Below are 7122 nucleotides of genomic sequence, written 5' to 3'. Positions count from 1 at the left end.
TTACCATGCACGAGGAGAGAGAACAACTTTCTTCAGAGCATCAGTCAGAAGATCATGTGTAACTCGTTCTTTCTAGCGTATTTGTGAGGTTCAGCGCTCAGAGCTCCACGATAAGTATTCGAAATGCGTAGGCTTCCCTAAAGTATTTTTGAGATGCTCTTATGAAGACCCAACCGTGTAATGCTACGCACCAAGCAGCGGGCCCCTACACGCGCATCGCGCAGTAGGAAATAAAACAGCTGTATTCTATTTCTTTCGTTGTCGTTGACTTGTATCAGATGAATGTTTTTTTCTCTGCCCAACGCATTCATTTTTCTGCACCGTCACAAACGCCTTATTAGAAGGTTTGGGGATGTTTGGTAGGCTCACAAGTTCACGTGAATATCTCCTTCAGGCTGTATGGCATACATTCTCTTCTTCACAAATTTTGCTTTCGTTATGGCTGCGTGCAGGAAGGTGCCTATCCGCAACGTCAGTTGTTTGTTCACATGCAAATGCAATGAGAAGGTTTGTGCCACACCACGCGGCGAAACGGCGTAGACAACGATGTCCAGAGTACTCGAAGGCGGTTTTTGTGCCTTAACTGACTCTCACGCCGAACGGTTATGACATGATCCCGGTGTTGAAGACTTCATATACTCGCTAATAAATCCAATAAATTGCATACGTCCCGGTTTCCAGTATAACAAGAATCGAAACCGAAGAATCGAAACTGAACAGGCTGCTCTTTATTGTTTTCCACCCCCTTCAGGCGCAAAGAACAAATCCTGGTCTAATCTCGATGGCTTTCCATTAGTTAAAGAAAATTACTCTTGCTCTCTTGTTCTGAACTGAGGACCCCGCCACTGACCAGTTCAATTTTACTGCTAAATAAAGTTTTCTCTTCCTCCTCCTCTTCAGTGCAGTTTTACTATAAAGGATATCTGCATTGGGAAGATATGGCTGCGGGAAATGTACCGTAATTATCCCTAGTAACACTATAGGTTACACTATGTAACACTATGTAAAAATACAGTAACACTATGTTTAGACGTCTGAACAAACATACTGTTACTGTATTTTTACCGCACGCGAGACTAGCATGCGTGCATTCGTGTGTGTCCGCGTGCGTGCGTGCGTGCGTGCGTGCCTGATAAGGCGGAAACATTGATCGATCAATTGATTGATTGATTGATTGATTGATTGATTGATTGATTGATTGATTGATTGATTGATTGATTGATTGATTGATTGATTGATTGATTGTAGGGTTTAACGCGCCGACGCAACGCAGGCGATGAGGCGCGCGTTAGTGAAGGGCTCCGGATTTATTTTGACCACCTGGGAATCTTTAACGTGCACCGAAATCTCGTACACACGTTCGTTTTTGCTTTTCACCTCCATCAGAAAAGCGGCCGCCGCGCCGGGAATCGAACCCGCGACCTTGTGCACAGAAGGCGGAAACATGTTATGGCGGCGCACCTGCAGAAATTATACGTAAATCGACTAGCACATAGATTCTATCCGTACTGGTTTTATAAGGACAGGAAAGCAGTAATGAAAAATGTGGGTGTCATTCCGAAGTCCAAGTGATTTGGCTTACACTTAACAAATATCAGATGAGGTTGAAATCACGATTACTTTGTGGATGAAGCGGCTATGGCGCCATGCACTGCATACGAGTACAGCCTTCGAGCTTGAACTGATATTTGGTATCGTGCTCAATTGCCCACGTTTTGCTCAATAAGCCTCCATACTGAAGAAGCCTGGTATAAAATCAGCACGCTTTTTGCGGCCCATGCATAGGACATATGGCAACATGACAACGCAAAGTGATGTGATACAATACTTTCGAGCGTTCGGCAAGGTTACAAAACTGTTTTACCATCTCCTTAGGTATACGATTACCGGGAAAATGCCGTCGGCCAAAGCCGGCAACCCCGGAGGCCTGGGATTTGTTTTCGTCTTGCATTTTCGCTTTGTCAGTTATTAGCAGCTGGCTGTTACCTTTGTTAGAAAGATTGTTCGATAAAGGAGCTGACGCTCCGACTCTTCGCGCTCCGCACGGGACCGGCTTCCCAAGGAATGGGGAGACTCCGGCAATGTTTCTCCCGGAGCGGTATCAAAAACTGAGCTTTAAATCACGTCTTGAGCTAGGGTATGCGGTTTGAAGTCTTTCATTGTGATAAAAGGTTACTACGCACACGCGGAATCTAGTGCAGACAAGCATCAAGAGTCAACCGAGCGCAAAGAGCAGGGAGACCCGCCGCGGTGGCTCAGTGGCTATGACTAGCCTCACTAAAGTTTATTTAGTGACGCTAGCTACGGCGTTGCGCTGCTGAACCCCTAGGACGCGGATTTGACTCCCGGCCGCGGTGGCCGCTTTTCTGATAGAGGCGAAAAGCGAAAACGCTTGTGCATGTATTCGAGATTTCGGCGCACGGTAAAGTTCGCCTGCAGGGGGTCAAAATTAATCCGGAGCCCTCCACTACGGCGCGCCTCGTCGCCTGCGCTAGGTCGGCGCGTTGAACCCACACATTCAATCCAGAAATAGCCGGGAGAGCGAGCCCGTGCGAAGCAGACGACAAATGCGAGAACTCCCAAGGCGACGTCATGGAGACCTAGGGTGCCTGGATGAGCGCGCGTGGAGCAGGGTGGGATCACGTAATCCAACTTAGCACGTCACACCAGGGTACTTCAGTTGAAAAACCCTGATCACACACGACGACGTGCCCGACGACGTGCCAGTTCAGCGCGTCGCTAACCCTGTGCGCGCGTTACCGCAAGATGGGTGCACCGTCGAACAGCTGTGGTGTGCGGTGAAGCCAACTCTTTTCGCACAGCGGACAGGTCATGACAAGCCCCAGACTCGCTGACGCTCTTGAACCGGCTGAATCCGGTTTCCGGTGCTTCGTATCTCCGAACACACGCCGCTCGTCGAGATCTCCAAATCCCTCCTCTCTCAGACTCAGCATGCTGGCTTCCACGGGACCGGGATAGAGAGTGTTCATGTGCGGCGTGTGCGTCTGTACTCTTTCGTGCCGTGTACGAAGCACCGAGAAAGCTGAGTGACCGTTGGCACTGTGATTATAAATCGCTTCAAGCGCCGCTCACTTGTTCTTCAGCATCGGATCATGCTGGCACTCTGTATGCTGTAAGCACGCTTACGGACTGCTGTACCTGTATCGTCATTTACGTTTTAACGCGAAAGTGTTTTATTCCCGGATACATAAAGATATCAGTGACGTCATATCCGTCACGGAAGTGACGTCAGTACAACGGAACAAGCGGCCTGTAAAGGGTGCACCCCTGCACATAGGGTCTTCTTTCGAGGAAGCAACCTTTAGTACTAAAGAGTACGTTATACTTCGGGTTGTTCGTTTTCGGGTTTTATACTTTAACACGAAAGTGTTTTATGCCAGTATACACCAAGATTTCACTGACGTCATATCCGTCACGGAAATGACGTCAGTACACCTTTGCAGAAGCGACCCGCCAGGAGGACGTCGCTCGTCAAGCACACCCACAAGACAGCCGCCGACCCGCAAATCATGCTCAGCTCCAGATTTCGCTCCACATTTCACTTTCGTGGTTTACCGTTTCCTATGGAAGAGAAATCAATCACAGCCTTTTTTTATTTTTTACTCTAGGCTCTCTCTCGTGGTCGCATGAGGCGAACTCTACTGCATTATCGCTCGTCCATTAGGCTACCACGGTGTTGGCGGAGGTAGGCCCTGGGACGCCTCCCCGATTGCAACAGCGGTTACCTTTGGATGTGCACGTTCTTCGCCCAAGCGAGAAAATTATACCCACTCTCTTCGAAAGAAGACGGACCAAGACGCTGCTGTCGGCTCCAATGACGCGGTAAGCTACCATGCTATATTCTTCCTTTTCTGCTAATACAGCTTAAGGTTTCGCAATTAATTTTTCACATAAACCTGTTAGGGAGCGAACTAAATAGACAGTGTCGATCTCCTCTCCCGGCAGCCGAAAAAATTTCAAAAAATATTTCACCCGCCATTCGCCTCATAGTGTTTCTCGGAATCCGCGTCTTCGTTTGCGATTTATTTCCCTCCAACAGTGCAATATGCTGGCATCGAATATGCGCCAGCCCAGCATTCTGAACAGGTACCTTATGCATGTTTTCTCTTCGTTTAGAAATTAGAATGAGCATATCGGGACGACACTCCTATTCTCCGTTTTACGACGTAGGCACAAATTTTCCTTGAACATTGAGCACTCGGTCATTATATATTGTCCACCATCACCGGTTACCTTAGTGCCATTGTATTTCGTGAAGTGGTGCTCGCGTTCAGGAAGCAACGATGTCTAAATTGCCTTTTATAGGTATGACTCACAACGACTTTATTGATTTTGCAACGTATTGCAGTGTGTGTCAATTTTGGTAGGTGCAGATCCGTGCAGGTCACTGCAGCCACGATTTAAGATGAAGAAATGACAAAAGGAAATAGGCACGCCGCACATTCATCCTCCCCGCTCCAAACTGTGCACACGAGACCGAAACCAGTGCTCATGGTACTTACCTTTTCTTCTCAGAAATGTTTTACAGTTGAACCTCGTTATAACACTGATATACTGGCGAATTATCGGGTATAGCGAATTAAAAAAGCGCTTTATTGGTCACGCCTCATTTCAGCGATACTCATTCTTTTATAACGAAAGTGAAACTCTGATAGCCATATGCGCACTATCGGTTATAACGAAGAAATATTTTACCGGTAGGCTGAGAAGCTATTTGGAAAAAAATTACGCCCACCTCCCCTCGCGGGAACCCTGGTGTGATGCGACGCTGAAGGGGGTTCCGTTGGGTGTTTCCGTTGGGTCGATTAGTCGAATTGCGTGAAACGCGTAGTGAACGTGAATTGCGTTCCAATCACATCGTTAGGTTCCACGCGAGGGGATGCGGGCGTAATTTTGAGCATAATGAGAGACGTTGTTGTTGTTTTCGTTTAGACGGAGGCTGCTTCGCGTCGCCGGAGCTCGGCGTCGGCAGCACGCTTCTCCGCATGGCAGCGGCGTGCAGCGCACCCGAAGGAGAGGAGACCGCGGAGAGAGAGAGTACTGCACATGCGCACAGCGCGCAGCGCAACCCACCGGCGGAGTGAGAGTGCGCTGCGCCACGCGCCCGCAGATGTTGGGCGAGAGTGTTCGCTATCGGAGAGAGGAGAGGGGGTGAGCGGAGGAGAGACGCAGCTGTGCGGACGCGGACGACGACGACGACGGACGCAGGACAGGGCCGCCGGCAAGAGATGCTCGTCTCAGCGTCGCATCTAAAAGTCGCGGAGCTCGAAACTGTAGAAAAGGCCCATTTGTTCGCTGCCATTACGGAAAACTTCATCCTGCTCAGTGCTGTGAATAGCCAACAGACAAAGATCACATCCTTCCTTTAAAAAATAGGAACGCCGGCCTGTTTCATCAGGTGAACTTTGTTCTTTTGTAATCTCCCGTTTCATGCTATCGTACATTGAGCTTGAAATGCCACAAGGAGGAAGATAATAGTCACCTTGTTTATAGTGAGTTCGAAGATTAAAAAAATGCGTTTTTGTATCAAGGATTTTTGTGGGGGCCAGATTACCGATTGGTTGGAACCGATTTTTAGCTACACTGTTACAACAAATATCGGATATAACGAAATGAATTACTGTCCCAATAGTACCTCATCATAACGAGGTTCCAGTGTATCTGTGCTTCCTTTAGAGTAGACTGAGCAATTGTTTCTTGCAGAAGCACAAGCTGAATAACGATGCCTTGACAGTCACGCTTCTCAATCAAGTGGATATGGGTTCAGACCGACTCATGGTAAGCGAAAACGAGTCAAACACACTTGTTATGAGACCAATTACGCGTATTTATAGCGCGATGTATAAATGTATATATATTATAATGACTCCAGAAACTTCGGACATTGCTTCGGATACGAAAGCTGGGACGGAGCGTGAATCAGCAGCTTTCGTTGTCCTCTCGAGCTTTTGCAATCTTCGACGCATCGCTCCATCGGTAATGTCAATTACCTAACACAGCGTTTTATCACCGAAATAGAACACTGATTTAGCCATCTCCAAGTAGTTTCATACACTACAGAAATGTGCCATTGTACGCTTAAGATATTCAGAATATATTGAAAATGCTTTTTTATTTTCTAGAAATGAACAGGGCGTAAAAAAATTTTCCATAAATACAATAAAAGTACACTCCCCTAAACACATTTCGAGCAGTACTGTCATAAAAAGCATATCAATATACTCCGAATATCTTTGGAATATGTTTCAAATCCGTTTTGTATACTTGTGTAATGACCACGGTAGAGATACGCCATAAATACAACAAAAGACCTAATGAAATTATCCTGTAATTTTATTAAAATACAACACTGCAGAAGGTAATTTAGGTTGGCTGAGTTTTCAGATACACGTGAAGCCTATCTAAAATTCTGCTTACACCGGGTTTCTAACGAATAAAATTTTTGTCCTTAATGTTTTAAAAAAAATGATGTTAAAGACTGAAGACAATATGTTCGCGCACTGCACGGTTTAAGGCAGACAAATAAAGTCCGAACTTCTAGGCAGACACCCTGCGTGCACATATATGTAAGCGATTGCGTTCCAGCGCATTTGGAGGGGGCAGGGGGCTGAAAATGCCGGACGTAGCATATTTAAATTGCACCAAAGACTCAAAAGTGATCGTACTATTTTCAGCCTATGGCAGCCACACCAAAGTTTCGTTACCAGTCACGTCAATATGTTTAAATTTTGGTACGATTTCAACATTGGAACAGTGATTTAGCCTTCTGTTTCCATCACGGAGCAAGAATAAAATTTTTGCTCCGTGGTTTCTATATATTCTTGCTCCGTGGTTTCCATTTTATGTCGTAGGACCACAATACGGAGAAGCATCCGCATCGTGCGTCCAGCTACAGGTGTAGCATCCACACATTCCATATGGTCTGGGAGTGCCAGAATAACCCAGACTTGAAACCAACTCCCAGTCCTACGTACGAGCAGCGGGCCGGGGAGTGAGCTTGCCAGCTCTGACCCGACTAGGCAGTTATGGGTGACCGAAAGGGCGAAGACGGTGGTAGAACCAACGGAGTCCTGGACTAAGGACCCCGCCCACCTACCAGCT

Source organism: Haemaphysalis longicornis, unplaced genomic scaffold (assembly GCF_048455015.1).
Source record: "Haemaphysalis longicornis isolate Haplotype H1 unplaced genomic scaffold, Haemaphysalis longicornis Haplotype H1 scaffold_5, whole genome shotgun sequence".
Taxonomy (NCBI): Eukaryota; Metazoa; Arthropoda; class Arachnida; order Ixodida; family Ixodidae; genus Haemaphysalis; species Haemaphysalis longicornis.
This window is presented reverse-complemented; position numbering follows the sequence as displayed.